The sequence below is a fragment of the Triticum aestivum genome, chromosome 1B (assembly GCF_018294505.1).
Source record: "Triticum aestivum cultivar Chinese Spring chromosome 1B, IWGSC CS RefSeq v2.1, whole genome shotgun sequence".
NCBI classification, from domain to species: domain Eukaryota; kingdom Viridiplantae; phylum Streptophyta; class Magnoliopsida; order Poales; family Poaceae; genus Triticum; species Triticum aestivum.
Genome location: NC_057795.1, coordinates 123,278,644 through 123,292,579, shown reverse-complemented (window position 1 = coordinate 123,292,579; position 13,936 = coordinate 123,278,644).

The following is a 13,936-nucleotide window of genomic DNA, read 5'->3' as shown; positions in this document are numbered from 1 at the left end:
TGGAGCACATCCAACTTGGATTCCTTGACGGAGTCGGTACCTTCATGCATATCAATCAAAGTATCCCAAATTTCCTTTGCATTCTCAAGAAGGCTGATTTTGTTGAATTCTTCGGGGCACAATCTGTTGAAGAGGATATCACAAGCTTGAGCATTGTATTGCAGCATCTTCAACTCATCCGTGCTAGCTTCACGATTTGGTTCTCTCCCATCAAAGAATTCACCTTGCAAGCCAATACAAACAATAGCCCAAACGGTGGGGTTATGTCCGAGAATATGCATTTTCATCTTATGCTTCCAACTAGCAAAATTAGTACCATCAAAGTAAAGACCTCTACGGTGATAATTTCCCTCGCTAGACGCCATACTCTCCTAGGTTGTGAAACCAAGGCTATGACCACCAAAAGCTATGGAAATCAAAGCAAATGGAGACCAAGGCTCGGATACCACCTGCAGGACCTTGAAGTATGTCTAGAGGGGGGGGTGATTAGACTACTTGACCAATTAAAAGCTATACCTTTTCCCAATTTTAGACTTTGGCATATTTTAGCTATCTCTGAACAAGTCAAGCAATCATCACACAATTCAAGCAAGCATGCAAAGAGTATATAGGCATCGGAAAATAAAGCATTCAACTTGCAAGAATGTAAAGGGAAGGGTTTGGAGGATTCAAATGCAATTGGAGACATGGATGTTTTTGGCGTGGTTCCGATAGGTGGTGTTATCGTACATCCACGTTGATGGAGACTTCAACCCATGAAGGGTAACGGTTGCGCGAGTCCACGGAGGGCTCCACCCACGAAGGGTCCACAAAGAAGCAACCTTGTCTATCGCACCATGGCCGTCGCCCACGAAGGACTTGCCTCACTAGCGGTAGATCTTCACGAAGTAGGCGATCTCCTTGCCCTTACAAACTCCTTCGTTCAACTCCACAATCTTGTCGGAGGCTCCCAAGTGACACCTAGCCAATCTAGGAGACACCACTCTTCAATAAGTAACAAATGGTGCGTTGATGATGGACTCCTTGCTCTTGTGCTTCAAATGATAGTCTCCCCAACACTCAACTCTCTCTCATGGGATTTGGATCTGGTGGAAAGAAGATTTGAGTGGAAAGCAACTTGGGGAAGGCTAGAGATCAAGATTCATATGGTAGGAATGGAATATCTTGGCCTGAACACATGAGTAGGTGCCTCTCTCTCAGAACTAGTAAGTTGGAAGTGTAGGTTTGTTCTGATGGCTCTCTCCATGAATGAAGAGGAGGTGGAGGGGTATATATAGCCTCCACACAAAATCTAACTGTTACACACAATTTACCAACCTCAGTGGGACCGATTCAACAGACTCGGTCGGACCGATTTAGTAAACCTAGTGACCGTTAGGGTTCTTGGTGGGACCGACATGCAACTCGGTAGGACCGATATGGTTAGGGTTAGGGCATAACGTAATCTCGGTAAGACCGATTACACAAACTCGGTGAGACCAATTTTGGTAATAAGCTTTCTAGAGACTTGGTCAGGTAAACTCGATGGGACTGATTCGCTCTTTCGGTGAGACCGAAAAGTTACGAAGGGGAAATAAACAGTTTACATTGTAATCTCGGTGGGACCGATCGCTCACTTCGGTTAGACCCGAACGTTACGAAGGGAAACAGAGAGATTACAATCCCATCTCGGTGAGACCGAGATCCCTATCGGTGAGACCGATTTGCCTAGGGTTTGTGGCAGTGGCTATGACATATGAACTCGGTGGCGTCGGATAGAAAGAATCGGTAGGGCCGAGTTGGACTTTAGGTTTAGGTCATATGAGGATGTGAGAAAGTAGTTGAGGGTTTTGGAGCATATCACTAAGCACATGAAGCAAGAGGCTCATTAAGCAACACCTCATCCCTCCTTGATAGTATTGGCTTTTCCTATAGACTCAATGTGATCTTGGATCACTAGAATGTAAAATGAAGAGTCTTGAGCTTTTGAGCTTGAGCCAATCCTTTGTCCTTGATATTTTGAGGGATCCACTTTCATCATCCATGCCATGCCATTCATTGAGCTTTCCTGAAATAATAGTCTTGGAATAGCATTAGCTCAATGAGCTATATGTTGTTATGAATTACGAAAACCACCTAGGGATAGTTGCACTTTCACTATCATTTGACTGATTCCTTTGTGAGAAGGTTTAAATTTATATCTTCGCGTAATTCTTGCAATGTCCTGTTTGATCTTTATGATAAATCTTATACCATGGACCTAGAAGATTTCACTACTTCTTGTAAACTCCCGCAGTGGGGTAGTGTTAATGAACCTCGTAAATCTGAATATAAAGACTTTCTTGCTAGTATTACTGTGGGAGAATCTAGAGAAATAGCACAAGCTACCATAGGGAGCATTCATTTTCCTGCTATACATTATTTTGCTCTCTTCATTGGTAGATGCATTAACGGTAAGGATGAAGCATGTCACATGTGTGTTCCTGATCTTTGTGTTCTCAAGAGTGTTGTATTAGGTGATAAAGAATACAACTTGGGGACAATTGTTGCACGTAGGTTGCATAATAATAGTTTAGTTGGAGACTTGTTTGGAGGGATTTATGCGACCTGTGTGGCTAATTATCTTGGTATACCTCCACATGAAAATGATAAGGAGTTGCCTCCCACTTATTTAGATTATAATGCCATGGTTAGTCATCATTTTCTTGAGAGGAATGAACTATTCCTCCAGTATCGACTAATCTTTGACAAACATCGCGCTGTCCATATTACTCTCCCTCCTCCTGCCCTTTTTGATTATCAGGCAATAGGAAGATATGTTATAACCAAGGAGGAGGCAAACGAGTACGAGAGGAGGTTGGAAGTAGCTCGCCGCCATGCTGCAGCTCAGGAGGCAATGGCTGCTGCATCTCAGTACGACCCCAGTTACAACTTCGGATATCAGCCAGGCTACCCTTGGCCATAGACCAACTTAGGCAAAAAGCCTAAGCTTGGGGGAGTACATATTTCTCACCGACATTACATTCATCTTCACACACACATTTTAGTCGTCGGTGCTCATACTTTTTCATTGTACTATCCATGCTAGTTCAATTTCTTTTTCTAGCCTTCTTCTTGTGTGTTTGATAAACCTTAAGGAAAAAAATTAGTTAGTTCACTTTCCATGCTTGTAGTAGTAATTAAAAAAACCCAAAAAGATTTATCGTTCTTCTTTTGCTTGTTGGGAGCTTTCCCATGTAAATAGTTGTATTTCTTTTCTTTCCTTTGGGGGTCGAGAGGATAAGACCATAATGAAAATGTTTAGTGTCTCTCATATGCCTGATTGTTAATTTAACCAAGAGCCCGTATTACTATGTCTTCTCCCTTGAATTGAATGCTTGCAGATTCCAGCTTAGTCCCATGCATGTGCACTATTATTATTATCCACACCGTTCGGTCGTGCAAGTGAAAGGCAATAATGACGATATATGATGGACTGGTTGAGATGAGAGAAGCTGGTATGAACTCGACCTCTCTTGTTTTTGTCAATATGATTAGTTCATCGTTCCTGATTCAGCCTATTATGAATAAACATGTTTGCAATGAAAATTAGAGATTATAGTTGCTTATGTCATGCTTAATTAGCTAGGAGCTTATAATGGTTTACCTTGCATGCCAACATGCTATTAAAATGGTTGTGATGTGGTATGATAGGGTGGTATCCTCCTTTGAATGAATTGAGTGACTCGACTTGGCACATCTTCATGCATGCAGTTGAAACAAAATCAACATAGCCTTCACGATATTTATGTTCATGGTGGATTATATCCTATTCATGCTTGCACTCGGTGTCGATTAATTTAAATGCATGTTCATGACTATTGTCGCTCTCTCAGTTGGTCGCTTCCCAGTCTCTTTCTAGCCTTCTCCTGTACTAAGCAGGAATACTGCTTGTGCATCCAAACTCCATAAACCCCAAAGTTATTCCATATGAGTCCACCATACCTTCCTATATGTGGTATTTACTTGCTGTTCCAAGTAAATTTGTATGTGCCAAACTCCAAACCTTTAAATGAAAATATGTTTTGTATGCTCGAATAGCTCATGTATCAACTAGGGCTGTATGTATCTTCCATGCTAGGCGGGTTATTCTCAAGAGGAGTGGACTCCTCTCCTCATTCACAAGAAAATGGTGGGTCACCGGGATGCCCAGTCCCATGCTTAAATTAAATCAAAATAAATGCAAACAAAACTCCCCCAGGATTGTTGTTAGTTGGAGGCACCCATTGTTTCGGGAAAGCCATGGATTGATGATTGTTGGTGGAGGGGGAGTATAAACTTTACCATTCTATTTGGGAACCGTCTATAATCTGTGTAGCATGGAAGATATCGAGATCTCATAGTTGTTATGTTGACGGTGAAAGTATACATGTCGGTGTCAAAACCGGCGGATCTCGGGTAGGGGGTCCCGAACTGTGCGTCTAGGCGGATGGTAACAGGAGACAAGGGACACGATGTTTTTACCTAGGTTTGGGTCCTCTCAATGGAGGTAAAACCCTACTCCTTCTTGATTAATATTGATGATATGGGTAGTACAAGAGTTGATCTACGATGAGATCAGAGAGGCTAAACCCTAGAAGCTAGCCTATGGTATGATTGTTGTTTTTTCTATCGGCTAGCCTGGCCTCGGTTTATATAATGCACCGGAGGCCTAGGATAACAAGAGTCCTAGCCGAATATGCCGGTGGGGGAGGAGTCCTTGTCTTGATCTCCAAGTCTTGCGGAATCTTCCTTGTATGCAGCAGCTGTCCGGACTAGCCCATGAGTATATGGCCATGGGGTTCCTCGGCCCAATTTAACAAATCGGGAGATGACGTGGTGAGTAGCCCCCTGAACCGGTCTTCAAGTTAGGGACGCTCCTCGATTCTTCCGAACCGTTCTTCATCTTTAGTCATCGGTCTTGAAAACTGGTTCAACAAATCTTCTCATCTTCGATCTTGAGGATCGCTGAAATGCATTCGACGAGTTTACACGTCAGGTATCCGAGGAGCCCCTTTAAGTTTCCGGCCTTTATCAATGCCTTGTTATTTTTATGCCACACCTCGGGTTTGAAGTTGTTCTCGGGTGGCAGCGTCCTCTTGCGTTCGAGCTCCAACGCCGGACTGCATTCGAGGTATCTTTTGCAGCCGAGCACCAATGCCGGACTGCTTCCCAGCTCTAACGCTGGACTATGTATCCGAGCTCCAACACCAGACTGTATCCGAGCTCCAACGCCGAACTATATCCGAGGTGTCATAAATCACCTTGGTTCAAAGAAGTTTGAAGGAGTTTAGCCGAGCTTAATGCCGGAAATGCCCTCTATGGAGCCAGCCACTAGCGCCCGAGCTTTATGCCGGACTGCTTCCGAGGTGGTGCACCACCCCGAATGTGGGCCGATTTTTGTCAATATTTTTGATTGGTGCAATTTATTCTCTGCCGAGATACATAGCCAGTAGCCCTCAAGGTGGGTGTCGGTCTAAAACCCGAGATGCACATGAAGGATGACATAAGACCGCTGACCTCCGTAGCCGTTGAGACTCAGGTTGATTTGCAAAATCGGTCTGAGGATCAAGTCCTAGCTCGGCAGAATACTTCGGGACACAAAAAGCAGTGTGCTCAGTCCTCAAGACTCAGGTTGGGTGTGGCCGACCAACCTGAGGATCAAAATCTCCTTGGAGACTGTATTACACTTAAAATTTTCTACATTGGACAGGCAATACAGTAGCCCCCGAGACACTGGTCGGGTGGCAACACCAGATCAGGGGATCGATGTGCCCCTTTAATATTTGTAAATAATAAGCCCGAAGCCCAGTAGCCCCCGAGCCTTAATGCGGGCACGGGTGGCCGAATTAAGGATTGATATCCATAGTAAAATCACAAATTATGTGTAATGACTCTATGTATCCAAGTATTTTACGTCATTAACGCTCGGATCCGCCTTGTACAAAAAATTGCTGACCGACCATCGGCTTCCACCTCCTCGGCCAATAGCTGAGGAATGTTTGTCCTACTTTATAAAGCCTTTATGAGGGCAAAGATTTACAACAAATAAGGAAATCTGGCCATACGGTTTTATAAACAAAGGTACGCAGAGAGATATTTTATATTACTGTTTAACAGAAGAAATGTCTTCCAAAGAAAATAGTCCCGCTATCCGTTCCTTTCTTTGGGTTGTTATGCTAAGCATGATCATGAAACCTCATCTCCAATGTAAGAGCAAAATATCAAGGATTTAGTTTGGGAGGCCAGTTAATAGCCCCCGATAGTGTTCGGTGACAGTCGAGGTCAAGCCGTAAACACTTCGGCCATTGTTATGAATGGCCCATCATTTAACACCGTCATTGGATCGCTGACCAGTTTACACTTATTGTGACAGTCAGTTTTCGGCTTTCTCCACTGAGGTGCTTAACCATGTGAGCTGGAAGCACAATCGCAGTGGTTCTCCCTTTGCACACCTAGCCGAACAAAGCGGAACGTAGGAGGCAAGCGCAGGAGCCGGCAACCCAACTATTGACTGAAGACACAATTCGAAACCGATGCATATATAGAAAAATCCGAGAATGTTTTTGCCGAATCTCTAAAGGTGTCCGGCGTTGCACTGCGAGACTTGTGCTGAAAACACACAAATAATTTAAAAAGTGCCATATGCTTGGAAAACCAAAAAACATCAGTAAAAACTTGACGTCCGAACAAGATCAAGTGTTCGGTGCCAATCCTAAAATTGGCCTTAGCAAAAGAAGTGCTTCTGTCGTGCTTTAACATCATACATCCTATCTCAAGACTTCAACTGGGTCAGCCTACGGCTTCAACCTCCTATCCCGAGGGCGAAGTACTTCTCATTAGGCCAGTTTAGCAAACTAAACTCTAGCGGCTTTGAGAGAGAAATTAGGCTCCCTGGCTAGTGACCACACGCTCGTGTCAAAAAAAGGAGTGATAGATAATGATAATAATAATAATAAAACTTTGCAACAACTAAGAAGAAGAACGCTTATCATAAAATGGCTCATGTAAATTTAAGAGCCCCCAAGTGACTTGGGTAAAAGAATGATTGCATGTACCGAAGTACTTATATCATATCTATGTTCAACCGAACTTTAAACGCGTCTTAACCGACCGTCGGCTTCTCCCTCTTCGGTCAAGGACCGAAAAGTGTTATGTACTCCATCTGTCGAGAATATCGACGGTGTTTCCAATAACCAGGCAATCAGGCCATAAGGCTGTAACAGACAAAGCGCGCTCAGGGAACTTATGCTATATTACTGCAAAGTGTAAGAAGCATCTTCGAAGAAAATAGTACCCCCACCGATACCTTTCTTCGGTGCTCATTGTTATTATGAGACTTGTGCAACAGATTTTTTTGTACTCATGAGTTCCGTTGTGTGCCAACCATCATTGAAAACTATAAGAGCGCTAGCTTTCGGCTTCACCCAGTCTGAGGTCCGGCTCGGATGACCCGATCGTGACAATCGCAGAGGTGCTCCCTTTACTCCTTAGCCGAATAATCGGGAACGTAGGGGTAAACACAAGAGTGAGGCAACCCAGCTTGCAAATCGCTTAAGTCAATATGGTGCATATTGTGGCGTAATACACGAACAAGGAACGAAGCCGTACAAGTATAATCATATGCAAGAGGAAAAGCTTCATGAAGGAAGCCCCCAAATGAATTGGGTATTTGAATTTATGCATCACAAACAAAGTTTGGACAAGAAAATTATTTACAAGCAACATTTTTCCAAAAAAGTATGATGCTTGGTCGAACCGAACACAAGTTAGAAATTATAGCTTTGAGCATGAAAGCGACTTAGCTGGTTAATGTGTTCGGTATTGATGACGCGGTCCGAGCTTGATATGGGACAAGGTTCCATCCCCCAAGCCGGTCCCGAGGTGGCGGAGCGGAGAGCTCGACACGCCAAAGTGGTGACATAGCACGGTCAATGCAGACCGGCAGAGTGACGCCGAAGTCCCCGAATCATTTTCCTGTGCATAAAAAATGGTGCAAACCGGAGATAATAGTAATAATAATAATTAAAAAAATCATTGCATAATAAATAATTTATGCAGAGTGAGTAATAAAAGAAATATGGCCCGACGCCGAAGTCAATGTCGATGCAGGGCGTCGGCGTGATGCGGTAAAGGCGTGACAAAGCCTGAATTCACAGGTCGGTCCGAGCTCCGGATGCGGCGTTCCCGGACTATATACGGAAATTGACCGAACCACCATGAGACTGTCGCTAATGCGGCCACCAATTGATAGATCTGTGTACATATGATGGACAAACCATAGTAATAATTCCTTGGGAAAAATGAACCCAAACAAGCAAAAAATACTGGGATTAATAGCACCTGGTTTATTTGTTGTAGCAATCCGAAGGAAGGTGATTCCCAAAATTGGGACTCGATCCGCGCACCCATTGCCTGATGGGCGATAAAACAACGACATGGCAATGCTGGCAAAGATTGGCTCGCCGAGGCAAAGCCCTCGGTCCAGCTAACGTGACGGAGTTGGTCGGCTAGCAACGCCGAAGTGTCCGGAGTAGGTTGATGAAGAGATGAAGAAGCCCCCGGTCCAGCCGAGATGTCGAAGTAGGTCGGCGTGATGGACAGTAGCTTGAAGAAGCAATAGTGCGGCCCTGCCGATGCAGGTCGTGACGTGGTCGATGCCGGCTTGATGAAGCGACCGTGCGGCGATGCCGGTATGCCCTCTCTGTGTAATCCGTGGGGCGGCGATGTCGGTGATGATTTATCCTTCGCGATGCCGGACTCTTGTTCGGCTTGCCGAGATGAGGATCCGAAGAAGTTGAGCTCGGCTCAACAATGTGACGACGTGTCTAGCGCAGGTCGGCAGCCATGGAGCAATATTGCCGGACTGGTTTGACACCAGCATGATGTTGAAGATCATGTTCAAAAGATTTTAAAGGTAGTGGGATGTGTTCGGAAACAAAACACAATACCCCATACAAAACTTCCTTCAAAAAGGATGTCCGAAATCCCGTTCGTAAAAAAGACGAACTTGGGTCGGATTTGTTTTCGCGCAGAAAATAGATCCGAAAAGTGATGCACTAATCGGAAGGTTCCCGGAGTTTGGACGGTCGGATCGAGCTGAAATTTTGAGGGGTGGTAGATATAGGAATTCCGCAGTCGATCAACGGTTGGATCCTCCAAAGGAGGTTCGAGCTAGAAGCTGGACACCACGCCCTAAACTCGTCCAGATTCTCGTCTAGATTTGACAGGGCCCCGGTATATCGTAGATTGTCGGAGATTCCTCCATCGGAACTCGACGAAATTTAGCATGGCTGTTGTAGACATAATTCCGCACTATTCCACCGAAGCTATCGTCAAACCGACGTTCGAGGAAGCGCTGACGGCGGATACAATTTCGCTGTCCGAAAAAACAGCACGGTCGCCCGAGGGCAATATTGACGTTCAGCCCCTGGGCTCCCTGGATGATTCCTTCATGATCTTGATAGAGATCGGAGCTAATGTTGATGAAGGCCCTCATCCGAACATGACGATCAGAGGTAGGGCGCAGTCCTCGGTCGAACCAAGGTGACTAGTCGAGGTAGTGACGAAGATGCTGAAGTCGCAGTTGATCTGCAGGCGAGTCATCGACCTTTTGCCGAACACACAGCGAAACTCTCAATGAAAGCACCAATGTCGGTGTCAAAACCGGCGGATCTCGGGTAGGGGGTCCCGAACTATGCGTCTAGGCGGATGGTAACAGGAGACAAGGGACACGATGTTTTTACCCGGGTTCGGGCCCTCTCGATGGAGGTAAAACCCTACTCGTGCTTGATTAATATTGATGATATGGGTAGTACAAGAGTTGATCTACCACGAGATCAGAGAGGCTAAACCTTAGAAGCTAGCCTATGGTATTATTGTTGTTTTTTCTATCGGCAAGCCTGGCCTCGGTTTATATAACGCACCAGAGGCCTAGGATAACAAGAGTTCTAGCCGAATACGCGGTGGGGGAGTCCTTGTCTTGATCTCCAAGTCTTGCGGAATCTTCCTTGTATGCGGCAGCTGTCCGAACTGGCCCATGAGTATACAGCCATGGGGGTCCTCGGCCCAATTTAACAGATCGGGAGATGACGTGGTGAGTACCCCCTAGTCCAGGACACCGTCAATACCGCTCAAATGTTATTCATCTCTATTTTAAAATCGAGCTCTGGCACCTCTACAAATCCCTGCTTCCCTCTGCGAAGGGCCTATCTATTTACTTTTATGTTGAGTCATCACCCTCTTATTAAAAGGCACCCGCTGGAGAGCACCATTGTCATTTGCATGCATTACTATTAGTTTATATTGGGTATGACGATGACTGGATCTATTTTACCATGAATTACAATGTTTAGTCAGTCCTTGATCTTTAAAGGTGCTCTGCATTTATGTTTTGCGGTCTCAGAAAGGGCTAGCGAGATACCATCTTGTTATATCATATTATGATTGTTTTGAGAAAGTGTTGTCATCCAAGTTTTATTATTATTGCTCGCTAGTTGATTATGCCATTGATATGAGTAAACATGAGACCTAAGTGTTAATGTGAATATGGTTAGTTCATAATCTTTGCTGAAAACTTGAATGTTGGCTTTACATATTTGCAACAACAAGAGCAAACATAGTTTGTAAAAGTTTTTCTTTATGACTTTCAGTCTGTCAACCTAATTGCTTGAGGACAAGCAAATGTTTAAGCTTGGGGGATTTGATACGTCTCCGTCGTATCTACTTTTCCAAACACTATTGCCCTTGTTTTGGACTCTAACTTGCATGATTTGAATGGAACTAACTCGGCTGACGTTGTTTTCAGCAGAACTGCCATGGTGTTATTTTTGTGCAGAAATAAAAGTTCTCGGAATGACCTAAAAATCCACGGAGCAACTTTTCAGAATTAATAAAAAATATTGGCAAAAGAATCAGCGTCAGGGGGCCCACACCCTGTCCACGAGGGTGGGAGCATGCCCCCGCCCCTAGGGCGCGCCCCCTGCCTCATGGTGTCGGCGTTTTGGGAACGGGGGTACCCAGACTTGCCTGCCTGCGGCCCGCGGCGTGGCTCGAGGGGTGGCCCAGTACGGCCCATCTTCATCAACACAAGCTCAAGACCCTCGCGAGGGGCCAAGCCTCGTGGGGCGGACGACAGGAAGCTTCCTCAGGCACGGCCTCATCAGGTTGGCTAGCGAGGAGGCGGAGAGATCAAGGTGGGGTACCTCACGAGGTGCCCGTGACACAAGCCATGATGACCAAAGCCAGGCGGGTGCCGGCCTGCGCGGAGTCCTTGTTTCCTGTTTGGTGGAAAGGGAGCAAGCGCAGGCAAGAGTATCAAGCAAAGGCAACCATTTGGGTGCAACAAGACCAAGACAAGCAGAACAGCAGGAAGGAGGTCATCGTGGAGCCCAAGCCGACGTCACCGCCAGAGTCTTTGGCAGGCGAGGACCGACTTTAGTCAGGATAAATGTACTAGATGTTCCCCTTCGAAATGGCCAATGTTGGCGCCCTTTCCGCTCAATATTTGGGAAGAGGCCCAGGGCCTCTGCCTATAAATAGGACTAGCCACCATCTAGGCAGAGGGATGGGGAGACGAAGAAGAGGAGAATTAGAACCTTAGCCAACACCACCACCACCACAAGAACTCCTCCCCTCATGAGGCAGTTCTTCCTTGTATTGTTCATCATCAGCCCCCTGAGGCAATCCACCATGCCACAAACTAGAGTAGGGTATTACACCATAATGGTGGCCTGAACTAGTATAAACCTCGTGTCCCTTGGGTTGTTCTTCGTGTAGTTTAGATCCTTGCGAGGCGACGAGACATAGGTAGGTAGGAGGTGCGATCTTCGCGTGCACCCTAGAGTTCGGACCTAAAGGGTCTGCCGGAACCCGAAATCCGACATTTGGCGCGCTAGGTAGGGGTGCGCCGGAATCCTTCTCCCGCCGCCTCGCGTCCCGTCGCGTCGTCATCATCATGTCTGGTGACCCAACGGGCAATCCCGATCCCTGGGCGGTCTGGCCCGCCCATGCAAAGCCGCTCGCCCAGGGCGACCTCAACCATGTACCCCAGGCAGCCCGCGGTCTGCAGGGCGCTGTGGGCCATGGGTGACACGGTAAGGTGACGTCAGCTCTCACACTGCGGCAGGTGTGGTCGGCGGCGAGGGCCTCAAGCCACGTCGCGGCCACGGCGCCGTACACCCAGCGAGAGCAGGCGAACTCAAGGGTCACGCTCACAGTGGCCCGAGAGCTGCCGCAATGTAGGCTATTGGAGGGCGGCCATGACATGCTGCTGGAGCAGGTGACAGAGCTCCTGGGATTCGCCGCCTCGGGGCCTCACCCCTTCTGCACCCAGCCGCAGCCTCAGGTCCAAGGCGGGCCGCACGGAGGCCCCGCCCGCGCCTGCACAGCTTCGTGTCGATTCCAAGGCCCCCCCAACGCCAACCTGGCCGTCAGCACCGGGCTAACAATGACGCTGCCTCCGCCTCCGGCCAGCGAAGGACGACTCACTACAGCCCACGGTTTCGGTGGACCGCCGCGCTACCACCCCCAGGTTGGCACATCAAGCAGGACTGCGTGGCACATGGGGCACTACAGCGAAGCATTCGGGGTGGCGGCCCCGGAAGCGTGCGTGCCCCACATGATGGATCAAGGGCCCGCGCAGGAGGAAGACCATGGCTCGCTCCTCGGCCCAAGCTGGGGGGAAGAAACACCCGAAGTTGAGCTCTTTCAGGAGCCCCGGGAAAGCCCCATCGACCGCGCTAGAGGCAGCGACTACCGGGTACCATTAATTCATCAGAAGCAGGCATATGCTAACCATGGATCACAGGAGGTACAGGTCGTCTCGGCGGATGGCTGCCCCAATACAGCAGCCTCCTACCCCTGAGGAGGAGGGCACCGGGGGCTGCAGGAAAGGGGCCGAGATCCAGCATCACCACCGCGGCGTTCGGAGCAAGATGTCCTCAGGAGGTAGGCCCTCTGCCGGGGAGGTGCCTCAGGGCCTACCCCCAGCAGAGGACCCGTGGTCGTCGGGGGAACCGTTGGCGACCGCTCTATCCCATCGGCGGCATCCTCGGTCTTCGGTCGTCGTCGATGGCAATAGAGTGTGGCGCAAGGCGGGGCCCTCATAGGGCGATATGAAGCAAGGCCGGTACCTGTGAAGAAGGCCCAGTGCATGTGAAGCTCGCTGCCCCGTGACACTCTCACGTAATAATGAGTGGGGCTGTACACGCCCCGGAGTCTCCGGAGAGCCGCCCTCGGGCCCCAGGGGCTCCCGCCCACGCCCAGTGGCAGCACTTAGCTCCGCGCTGGTGAGAAGACGTCGAAGACTAGACTAGGTGCCGGACGCGGCCTTTCTGCTTTCTTGCCTTTTTGTCGTTTTCCCTGTTTGAATTTAAGTTGGATTTGAGCTTGAGACTTGCGTGTGTTCGGGGAAGGGGTGTTTAGTCTCGTTCAAGCAATCTCTCGTGTTCTGGCTGCCGCTTTGCACCCATCCAGCTTCAGCTGCCTCCCCTTGTTTGCCCCTCGCGAGTCGGGCCAGGCCCAGCGTGCGCGCAGCCCGGACTGCCGTCGCCGCGCCTTCTCAGGAGGCTCTCGTTACAGGTTCAATGGATTCGTTCGGAAGGCACTCTGGACACCATGCCCCCCACAGGCTCGCTCAGGGCCCATGCGGGTCGAGGGTAAACAAGCAAATTGACTCATCGCGAGGCCAATCGCTCGGCGCAGGCATACAGGCAATGTCATGTCTACAATTACGCTAACCGCAAGTTTTTTACACGAGGGGCTCCCCCTCCCCAAAGTGCTCTTACTACCTTTAGGGCCAAGCCCGAACTCTCTTTACGTAGGGTAAAAAGCAGGAGCAGCACGCGGTCAATCGTATAAATCCCCCGATGCATCCTCAAGGGCACCACCTGAATTGTCGCTGGTGTCGCTGGCCTCGCCATCACCCTCTGCATCGCCG